Here is a 12,248-nt window from a genome sequence, read left to right on the forward strand (position 1 = left end):
GGGACAAAGCTTTGTGCCATCGCCTTGATCCCATTCTTTTCAGGTGCTTGTTTGTAGCTATGCTACTTCTAAGGCTTAATGGCTCTTTCGAAAGGACGGCATAGGAGATGCAAGTAAACAGCTGCTTCTTTCAGGAAAAGTAGTGCTGGTAGAATTTTAGCCATTTAGAAACTCAGTTCATAACGGACGTATGAAATTCTGTGTGTACTTCTTGAAGACTTTTGGAAAAGAAGCCACAGCTCATGGTGTATTGGAGTTACAAACATAATTCTTTCTTCTGCTATCATTTTCTTGGAAATTTAACCCAGGGCGAATATAGATTTCTCTCTCCTTGTTTCTCATCATTGTTAGTTGGCTTCTTTGACAGTAAATGTGGCTTTGATTTTAGTCTCTGAGCTTATTAAATTTAGCGTTTTTATTTTTTACTTGTAGCGCAGAAGACTTAAGCATTGTAGTACTAATTTATTCCAGCATGCCAGGAGAGTGACTCTGGGAAAGGGAGAGCCCCATCGTCCTGCACAGCCCTTCAGTCTTCCCATGCCGCAGACTTTCATCAGCAGCCAGTGCCTGCGTTGTTCACTGTAACGGAGTAAGGCAGAGATGTTAGAGGCCTAGCTGAGTTCATATTCTATGCCTGGTTTAAATCACTGATGTTGTAAGATCTGGCCATGGACTGAAAAAAAAAATCCAAATGTTTTCTGGTTCTAGTTTTTGATAATGTTTTTTGTTTGAAAAGTAAAACCATACAGAATCTCTTGATTGCACAATGAAGGACAGTTCCAGGGCCTTGCTAACAATTTATCCCAGTTTAGCCTTAACAAAATTATGCAATGGCTATTTCAAATACACTCATCCAAGCCATTCGATCTTAAAGTTCAAGAGTCATTTTGCTAAATAAAGAGTGAAGTCTACTCTCCAGCCTGTGTTTGGCTGATAAGGCAACCTGTTGCTCTCCCACGGAGAGCAGGATTTCTTTAAATTTCTGCTTTCAATTGTTTTAACTGCTTATATGTCTCTAATAGCATTCTCGTACCATACCAATGGCTATTGGTAGTATTAATAATAATAATGACAACGGCAACAGAAACAGTAACAACAAAGAATATGTATCGACGTGTACTATGTGCCAGGTGCTACGTTGTGTATTTTAACTCTTGTACTTCTTTAAGTAACCCTATGAAAGAGATACAATGCCAGTTGAATGATGAGGAAACAGCTCATAGAAGAGGATGTGTTGCCTTCTCTTAAGTGAGAGAGCCAGAATTTGAACCCTGGCGCTCTGATTCTAGAATCCATGTTCCTAATTAGAGTACTATAAAAAAAACCCGGAATCTGTGTTAATTTTTGAAAATGAAAACTAGCCTATCTACATTTTACACTTAAGAAATTAGAAGAACAAAGGGAAACTGCTAGAGGTGTTTGGGCAGGAGTTTAGACCATCATTACTTTCTATTCTTGAGTATTCTTGAGTGTTTTTCTTTGATAATTAGCAAGGACATTTTATGAATTCAGGAAGAAAAAGGATGCAATATCCCCTCCTACCCCACATATACCCTTGATGGTAGTGAAAATTTCCTTCCTAACACAGCATACTTGAATTAATACAGGTGAAATGTTCAGTTCTTTTCCATTGACTTTGGAAACACATTTTTGGGGGTAATCTTTTATTGATGCATCTATGTCGTTATCAAAAAGTTGCCAGGGTGATGTTAGATTTATAACATACTTCAGGGTGGTGATCTATCTTTCGTCCTGTAGATAATGTCTCCCATCGCGGTAGCTGTAAGGAGTCTCAGCTCTGTCTGTGGAAGGCTGCTGAGAAAGAAATAATTTTGGTGCATGTGTGTGAACGTCAATCTGTTTTCAATCTTCAGCCGTGGGCTTGGCTCTTTCTACTACTGTTTCACAAAGGAGGCAGAGCAGGTGCACTCTGTCTGCAGACCCCCAACCCTCCGAGGCATTTAGCAGATTTGCCTTGTGACACACTTTTCGTGGTGGAGTTTTTATGCAGACACATATCGGTATCAGATGAACACTATAGGGGTTCCCAAGAGGGGACACACACCAAAGGGAGCAAAATGATGCTTCAGGAAGCCAGAGGAGCAGGGAGACAATCATCGTTTCAGTATTGCTGCAGAGCGATCCCATTTGTTCTCCCAACTCCACCTTTGCCTGCCACACCCACTCCATCAGCAGATGGTACAACACCAAGACAGGAATTTAGAAACCACAGCTGGAAAGACCTCTAGGTCAAGTCCTCCATTCCTTTGTCAAGCCTGGATCAGCCTTCCTACCCCCTTAGCCCTTTCTAGTTTTTCCTCAACTTGAAGTGCCTCAAGCCTAAATTTTCCTTTCTTTCCTTTATCCCATTACTTCTAGCTCAACTTCTTTTGCCAAGCCAGCTAATTCTCCTCTGTCTTTGCAGACAATTAGATCATCTTCAGTCTTTCCTTGGGTTTCAGTCTTTCATCCCACCCCCCCCCCCAATGCCCACCCCCCTCACATAAGTCAACCTGTCTTGTCATTCAGTAATTCCTCTTGACTTGCTCTGAGCTCCACACACAGTGCATCTTTATTAATGTGAGGTCCCTAAAGCTTGAATGGGCCCTCATGAGTGTGGCCTCACCCTGAACTGGGTAGGGAAGCCTGTATTACCTTTCTTTCTTAATATAGGCTACTTTTGCCTGAACCTTCAAAGAGTGCCTTGAGTTTCCTTTGGCTATGAGATTGTCCTTATGAAGAGAATTCTTATTTAATTATCTGTAAACTTTCGCCTGTGCCTAGGAGCATACTGCCCTCAGTCAGCACTGTCCATTAGAAATGCAGTGTGAGCCCCACAGGGGGTCTTAATTTTCTAGCAGTCACACTTTAAAAGTAAAAATACATGCGTGAAATTAACTTTAATAATATTTAACTTAATATATCAAAAATTATCATTTCAGTATGTAATCAATATTAAAAATTGTTAATGGGATATTTAAATTCTTTTTGCCTACTAAATTTTGGAAATCCTGTGTGCGTTTTACAGCACATCTCAATTCAGACACTATATATTCATCAGAAATACAAGACTTGATGTGTATTTAGATTTCATAAAATTTACTGGTGAAGTAGATTTACATACCAAGTTGTGTTCAACATACTTGAAAGTTCGCCAATAACTAAATTCTCAATTTTTAGATTTAAGCTAATTAAAATGAAACGAAGTTCCAATTCAGTACCTCAGTTGCACTAGCCACAGGTCAGATGCTCAGATGTGTCTGGTGACTACCATTTTGGGCAGTGCAGCTCTAAATCTGTAATAATTCTAAGTGCTTCCATCTCACCTATAGTTCCGCTTTCACCCCAAGGTAGAGCTTACCCTTTGGATTCTTGATCACAGGAACCTTTTTGGGGGGAGATGGTATTAGCTTTGTTTCCTCTTTTGAATTTGGATGGGGCATCCACTTTGAGGAAGGTGTTTGTAACATAAATTCTTATATGTTAAGACGCAGTGCTAGAGTTTTTAAAAGCTTTTACATTAAGTACTACAAAATTGAATACACCATCATGAAAAGATCTTAGAAATCAGAAATGAGAAGAACTATGAGACATGTAGGCTTGAAAATAGGTCATGGCTTTATATTGACATACAGCTGTTCTTTCTTTATTTTGTCATAGAAATGCCAATGAAGCTTATGCAATAAATTAGTTCACCTCACAGGTTTTATCAGTATCTGCGTAGCTTGGGCAAAGGACGCCAAATCTCCTTGTTCTGCTAATCTTTGCATTGCACACTTAGTAACCTAAGAATTCAGATTATGTTGTAGGACTTCTCATCGTGACGGGTAAGCCTCAAGCATTCCAAGCAATATTATTTCAAACAAATGTTTTAGAAGAGAAATAATTTAAACTGGGAGGGATTCCTAGTGACCCCAAAGTTGCACCCTGAAACTTGTATTATAAAGAGAGGAGTGTGTCTCAAAAAGCGGGGCTTGGCACACACTCTGGAGGGGCTTAATAAATTTGGGTTGATGAATGCTATCAATACAATAGCTGATTAATGCTGTTATTTACAAGGGTTCTGTGCCCCACTCCGTCCCTTGAACCTGGGTCCAGCTTTTTCAGAGGACATTTACTTGATTCAAAGTGAGAGGCATTTTTAGCTTATCTATTTTCTGAAGTCCTATTTCCCATCCTCCTTGATTCTTTTTCTCTCTGCCCTTGCAAGCAAACCTCCTTCCTTCCCATTACATAAGTGCACACATTGCAAACACTTTTCCTGAACTGATATTTTACTTGTTTTCTTTGCAGTTCTGTGGTTCCCATGGTCTCTATTTTATCTACCTGCTTCATGTTTTAGGTTTTAAATTTGCTTTCAAAATATTTCACAACGTTGTTTTGATTAAAACTCAGCATACTAAAATAAGAGGAAAATAAGGAGAGAAGGTGGCCAAAGGTTACATAGATTAATTTTGTCTGTAAGTCTATATGCATGCATTTTGGAGTGGTTCGCACTATCATAAAGTGCTTTGTAACATTCAAAGTGGCGGTTGAAAAGGAGGCATTTATTTTACATGGACACCTCTATATTTTTATGAGTCCTTCAGTTTAGAGACTTTGGATTTCTTCAACAAGAACCAGTTTTACTACGCACTTCTCTCCTCCCTCCCAACTCCTCCAACTCAGTTTCTCCCCTTTCGCTTCCTGCTGTGGTCTTGAAATTATCAGTGTCTCAGCTAATAACAATACCACTTTGTATCTATTTGCCATTTTACAGTATGAAATTACCTTAAAGACATTATCTCATTTCAAATTCACAGCAACCTGTGCGGAAGGACGGATGTGGTTATTTCCATTTGTTAGGTAAGAAATGGAAGCCTAGCAGTTATTTTATGTGCCTAGACACCCAGTTTAGCCAAATTCCCAAGTCCTTTGATAACAAGCCCATTCACTTTTTTATCCATCCGTTTACCCATAATCTTCCTCCAAAGGATCTGAGATGACTGCTTCCCAACCTCACACTCTTTATTCTACACCGTATTGCTAGTAAAAAGACCTCATTCCCGTCATATATGGTATCCTCGTAGGCATAACCCCCACAATCCAGCCTAAGGGATGAATCCAGAAAAATCTCCATTTCAGTAGACTATCAGTTGCAGCGACCTACTACAAGTTCACTTTCTGGTAGAAACGGGTGAATTTCATTCGATTTTGAATTAGTTTATCCAAACCTTTTTCAAGATGTCAAAAAACATGGCTTGGGGCCCGCCCGGTGGCGCGGCGGTTAAGTGCGCACGTTTGGCTTCTCGGCAGCCCAGGGTTCGCTGGTTCAGATCCCGGGTGTGGACATGGCGCCGCTTGGCACGCCATGCTGTGGCAGGCATCCCACATATAAAGTAGAGGAAGATGGGCACGCATGTTAGCTCAGGGCCAGTCTTCCTCAGTAAAAAGAGGAGGATTGGCAGCAGTTAGCTCAGGGCTAATCTTCCTTAAAAAAAAAAAAAATGTGGCTTGCTCTAGTTGCTGCCAGGAATTGGTAAATTTTCTCTCTGTGTTTTAGTTCAATATGAATGTCTGGGTACATTTGCGTCATACTTAGCGGCAGACTGAAAGCCCTGACTTCTCTTCAGTTTACTGTTCTACCCACAAACAACTCAGATTTATGTAGATCATTGCTCAATAGGTCATCCCTCTGTATTGATTTCCATTTTAGTGCAGCAAATCACGTATTTTGAATGAAATTTGTTACCCTAACTTATATGTAAAGTATGGAACAAAATTCCTATTACTTTTGAGATTAAGTCCTGCCACTGTCATCGCTGAAGAGAAAAGAGCTCACTTAGCATCCATCCTTAACAGACATGTGAGGCAGGTGGCCGTATGTAAAGGCCACTGGATGAAGTGGGATCAAGTATGTGATAGTGATTTGAAAACCACATTGTGCAATGTAGGTAAGGGGAAGTGGCCTGTATGAGGGAAGGTGGACTGGGAGTCAGATGATCTGAACTTGGTAGATTGATCCAACTTCTTTGAGCCTCTGTTTCCACTTCTTCTACCTTTATTTGTTTCACAATAAAGTATGATAGAAATAATTTTAAGGCTCCATGGTCCTACGTGTCATTTGGAAGCTGCAGTTTTTATTGTTTTTATTAATGGCTTTATTCTTTTGGTATTTATATTTTTTGATTCTGTTAGGTGATTTCTTCTCCTCACCTACCACTCTCCCATCTTAATTCTTCTTATTTGAAATGTATCTTTAATCTATATTTATAGCTTGAAATTAGACCAACATTCAGTTATTTCTTACCCATCACTCAAAGTCTTGGCAATGATTCAGGTACAACAGACCTGTGGGGATGACCTATTTGTTCTTATGAGGCTGCTTTGCTTCCTGAGTCCACTGCTCAGAGCTCAGGTCGCATTAAGAAAGGCATTCCTCTAGCCTGTATTACACACAAACGATGAATTCCAGGGGTGGCAAATTCAATATCTCCTCCCTTTTTTAACTTAAAAAGAAAATATTTTGAAAAGCTTTTGTAAAAGTATTACATACGATGACCAAATGGGATTTATCTCAGAAATGCAAGGCTGGTTTAACCTTCAAAAAAATCTATCAATATAATTTATCAATAGAATAAAAGGCAAAATACACATGATTATATTAATAGATGCAGGAAATCATTTGAGAAAATTCCTACACATTCATGATAATCACACAGAACAAACTAGAAGGGCACCTCCTTAAAGTGATAAAGAGCTATAAAGAGCACACAGTTCACATCATACTTAACAGTGAAAGATGCTGTTTTTGCTACTTCTATTCATAATTGGACTGGAGGATCTAGCAAAGGCAATGTGAAAAGGAAAGAAATGAAAGGCATCCAGATCAAAAAGGAAGAAGCACAACTCTATTTGCAGATGACATGACCTTGTATATAGAAAATCCTAAGGAATCAAAAAGAGAAAACAAGAAACTAATATAATGCTATATGCTAATTATACCTCAAAAAAAGAAAAACCAAACAGAACTAATAAATAAGCTCAACAAGGTTTCAAGTTACAAGATTAGTATTCAAAAAGCAATTGAATTTCAATACATTAGCTATGAACTTTCTGAAAATAATATTAGGGAAAAAATCCCATTTACAATAGCATCCAAAAGAATAGAATACTTATGTAGAAATTTAACAGAAGTGCAAAATTTGTATTCTAAGGAATACAAAATATTGTTGAGAGAAATTGAAGAGGACCTACAAAAATGGATCCAAATATCCATCAGCTGATGAATAGGTAAGTAAAATGATATATCCATACAATGAAATATTTTTGGCAATAAAAGGGAAGAAAATTCTGACACATGCTGTAACATGGATGAAGCTTGAAAACGTTATGCTAAATGAAAGAAGTGAGTCACAAAAAACCACATATTGTATAATCCCACTTATATGAATGTCCAGGATAGAGAATCTGCAGAGACTGAAAGCAGATTAACGGCTGCCAAGGGCTGGGGCAGGTGTGGTGGGGAATGGGGAGCGACTATTAATGGATACAAGGTCTTATTGGGGGATAATGAAAATGTTCTAAAATAGATCATGGCGATGGTTACACGACTCTGTGACTATACTAAAGATCATTGAATTGTACACTTTAAAGGAATGAATTATGTTGCATGTAAATTATATCTCAATAGAGCTGTAAAAACCAACTTTTGTACATAAGGTAGATAGATCAGGGTAGACTGTCTCAATTCTACAGATTTGGAGAGCATTAGGCATGGTTTATGAAACCTAACATTTCCTCAGAAAAGCTGGACTCTGGGGTAGTAGGGAACATGAAAAAAAAAAAAATGAAAAGGAGATTCCAAATAGCTTAAATAGCCAGGAAAGAGGATTGCCTCAGAGGAAGTACGTGAATTAAGGATTAAGATGCTTAAATGACCGAAGTGGATGAGGAGAGAAATCTAAAATGGATGTGGATGTTTGCAAAATAAGCTCCCAAAGACTTAACCCTGGGTTGTAGGAAGAAAGAGAAATCATCCTTTGCCTTGGAGAAAGTGTGCTAAGCCTGAGAGAAGCGACGCGCGCAGAGAGGAGGACGGCATCTTCTGCTTGTAGCTGCTGCGTTTCTTCTAGGGTCACTCTGTCCCCCAACTCGCCTCTCGATTGGTGTTGCCATCTCTGTGGCTTCTTCACAAAAACGGGGCCACTTTGGAAGGGGGTGCTCTGAGAAAATGCCTGGGGAGTCCTGTTGACACAATGCTCATAAATACACTTGAGGAACTGTGTTTCATCAGCAACACATTGAGCAGCCGGGTACAAACTATGGATGGATGTTGTGCAAATGTTTGGCAGAAATGTGGATTTTTCTTACTTTTAGGCATATCTGTGGCTTTTTGATACTGTAAACAACTGACATAGCCATGGAGGAGGAGTGTATCTGAAATTGTTTATACAAAAGAATTCCATCTGTCAGTCTGTTTACAGTTCACACGTGAATGGGCGAAACTTTCATAATGAGACCCGGAAAAAAAATCTGGGATATACTGCAAATAATTGTTTCAGCAGGGTGTACTGAGAGTTTTCCTCCTCCACCAAGAGCTGTTTGCTTAGGAATTATGTTCCTTGATGACTCTGGGGTAACTCAGGCTCTTTTACGCATTTGGTGTCTTTCTATGTCAGATTGTGCAGAGCTCTCCTAAGCTGGGCAAAAGAACTGGACCAGAGAAGAGTTTTGCCTGAGGCAAGGTCAGAGGCTGACCCTGGCACCAGAAAGGATGTCCTTTTCAAGAACATCGAAAAATCTTCACCATAAAAGATGTTATGAGTTGCTGGCATAAGGGAGTCCTGCTTAGTTTGTCCTTATGCCATTTTTATTGTTCTTGAGTAACGTTTTATTAAACCTTTGCAGCCCTGACTCTTGCAGCCTGAGCACTTTATTTGGTTCATCGAGGAAACGTGGCTGGAGATGTAGGCAGAGAGAAAATACTCAAATAGCAACAGGAGTGTTTGTGTCGTGATTTGCTAATAGCACCCAAGTATTTATTTTGAAGAACATGTTCTTTTCAACTGCTCTATAGTTGCTAAATGTGGAATAGCATGATTTAAAACTTCATTTGGTACTGACTTTAAAAAATTAGGGCATTTAGTGAATGAGATATAAAGGTTTTCAATTTTAAATTTGAAAGGATGAATTCGTTATCATAGTCATAGTTCATGATCCTAATCATCTGGCCACATGAACAAAAGATCATCAAAGAAATAATCTTGCCTGAAAAATGACTCCCAGGGGCATGCCTGCCGTCAAATCACCTTCAGAATTGCTTACCTCCACTGTCATACCATGTGCATCTGTGTATCTCTTTCTTTTTTTTCTTTTAGCTTTTCTGTAAATTCTCGACATAAAAAGACTTGAAAACCTCCCTTAGTGATGTCTTCAAGCGTATTCGTATCTCCACCATCAGGGCGTTTTTCCTGATATCTAATCTAATTCCCATGTGCTGCAGATTTGGCCTGTATACTCGTACTTCTTTTGGTCAATATAAAATTATTTTTTAAAGTAATCTGTTTCCTTTCTTCCCACCTCTTCTTCCCATTCTTCTCACGTTTCTTCCCATTTTAACTTTATATTGAGTCCCTACCATGTGCTGGGCACTCAGAATTCAGAGACAAATTCAACCAAAGCTACAGTCGAGAGATGCCCAGTCGGACGGGTTAGACCCTCATTCTTCATCAGTGATTAGAACTGCAGGAGCGGAGGGCCAGCCCGGTGGCATAGCGGTTCAGTTTGTGTGCTCTGCTTGGGGAGCCCAGGGTCTGTGGGTTCGGATCCCAGGCACGGACCTATGCACTGCTTATCAAGACATGCTGTGGAGGCATCCCACATACAAAATAGAGGAAGATTGGCACAGATGTTAACCCAGGGCCAATCTTCCTCATACACAAAAAAAACAAAAACAAACAAAGATAAAAACCAAAAAACCTGCATGAGTGCATCCACAAGACAGATTGGAGGGGTACCTAGTTTAACCAGGAGGGTCAGAGGAGGCTTCTAGGAGGTGGTGACATTTGAAGTGAGACTCGTAGGAAGAATAGGAATTGGCCAGGCAGATGAGGTTGGGAAGGGAGTTCCTTGCAAAAAGTACAGCACCTTCCAAAGTCCTGAAGCCAGAAATGTGGTCCCCTCAGGAAACCACCGGTAGTTGAATAAGCTGGAGAACAGCCTGCAGTGTCTGGTGTGGCAGGGTGGGCAGAGGACTCGAGCACCATTCTAGAGAATTCAAACTTTACCTCTAAGGTGACGCAGAAGCACTGATAAATTTGAAGTTGGAAGTAAACTCGGAAGTGATATAATCAAGCTGAGTGATGGATGAATGGAGAGGAGAACGGGCAGGAGAACAAACATTTGTTGAATACATATTTTGTGTCAGGTCCACTGCTAAGGCCTTTGAGTATAGATTGCATTTAATCATCTCAACAATTCTGCAATTGGATATCATGATCTCTGTATTAACAGATAAGGGAACTGAGGTTCAGAGGTTCTGTTACATGTTTTCATCTCTTATCTACTAAAAGTGTCAGATTAGAAATGAGAACCTTGATCTAGTGGATTTTGAATTCATTTTAATACTCTTCTCCAAGCTTGAGAGAAGAATGTAAATATTTTTTAAATATCATTTTCACTAGGAAATTCTTTAAGTTTTTCAAAGCACTTTCATACTATTCTGTCACTTGGAAGGAGCAAGATGAATCAAAGATTGGCATAGAATTAACTATGAGATCCTAGCATATTCAATAGAAAGTAAGATAATTAAGTCTTAATTGTGGAGTGTTTTTCTTCAAGAACAAATTCCACCTCGTGTACAATGCTTTTTTCTTTATTCTCTCAACTTTTAACTTTATCAATCATCTTTTCCTTGTACTCTTGGGGTATAGATGGAGAATTATTTTTCCTACTTTAAAACTGGGACATTGAAGCAGAGAAGAAAGTGACTTGTCCGTATGCAACGGAGCAAAGAATGTGAAGAGCCTGAATTGAGTCATTGTTTTCCTTATGAAATAACGTTTTCTTTCTTTCTTTCCCTCTTTCTGTCTCTTTCTTTCTCTCCTTCCTTCCTTCCTTCCTTCTTTCTTTCCTTCTCTCCATTCTTCCTTCCTTCCTTCTTTTCACCTATGAATCTATGGAAAGAAGATACATGTATGTATGCATGTATGTATGTATGTATGTATGTATGTATGTTGGTTTGCTAGGGCCGCCATAACAAAATGCCATAACAACCACAGACTGGGGAGCATAAACAACAGAATTCCTTATAGTTCTGGAGGCTGGAAGTCCAAGATCAAGACGCCAGCAAGTTTGCTTTCTCCTGAGTCCTCCTCTTTCCTTGGACTTCTTTCTGTGTCTTCATATAGTCTTTTCTCTATTTGCACGCACTCCTGGTGTCCCTTCCTCTTCTTAGAAGGACACTAGTCCTATTCAATCAGGGGCCCACTCTTATGACCTTGCTGAACCTTAATTATCTCTTTAAAGGTCATATTTCCAGATACAGTCACCTTGGGGGTTAGGGATTCAACATATGAATTTTGGGGAACACAATTCAGTCCACAACAACACTCTTTCTATATCTATCTGTCTATCTATTTATCTATCTATCTATCTATCTATCTATCTATCTATCTACCTATCAGTCTTGAACCCCAAAGCATTGTGATGCAGCCTGCTAGTTGGCAGTAAATGAGAGATGATTGTAGTCAATGTAAAATTGAGCATGACAATACTGCATGCATTATTCAAAGCCTGCTAAGCTCTAGTTTTAGCAAAAAGCACTGATTCTATGGAATCAAAATCTCCTTATTGGAAGAAGCCTTAAAGACATTTAATTTATCCCTCTCATTTTGCAGAGGAAAAAATTGAGACCCAGAGGGTTGAAGTGACTTGCCCAAGATCATACAGTGGGTTTGCGGAAGAACTACAACCAGAGCTTGGGTCTACTGATTACAGCTAAGGCCAGGTTTACAGGTTGAGAACAGCCTTTGGTTTTGCAGAATATGCCTTCCCTCTACCCATAATTCCGAGCCCTTCAAGGTGTATTCTGAATTTCTGTAAGTCGCTACCGTCAGAAAAAAGGAAAAGAGGTTAGTGGAGTAGAAGAAAGGAAAAGAGAGAGAAGAAAAGGGAAGACATGCTCAACTAGGAAGAGAAAAACCTCTTCCCCTTGATTGGCTAGAACTGAGCTATTTATCTTCTCTCCTAGCGGCTCCTCTCCTGCA

The sequence above is a fragment of the Equus quagga genome, chromosome 20 (assembly GCF_021613505.1).
Source record: "Equus quagga isolate Etosha38 chromosome 20, UCLA_HA_Equagga_1.0, whole genome shotgun sequence".
Taxonomy (NCBI): domain Eukaryota; kingdom Metazoa; phylum Chordata; class Mammalia; order Perissodactyla; family Equidae; genus Equus; species Equus quagga.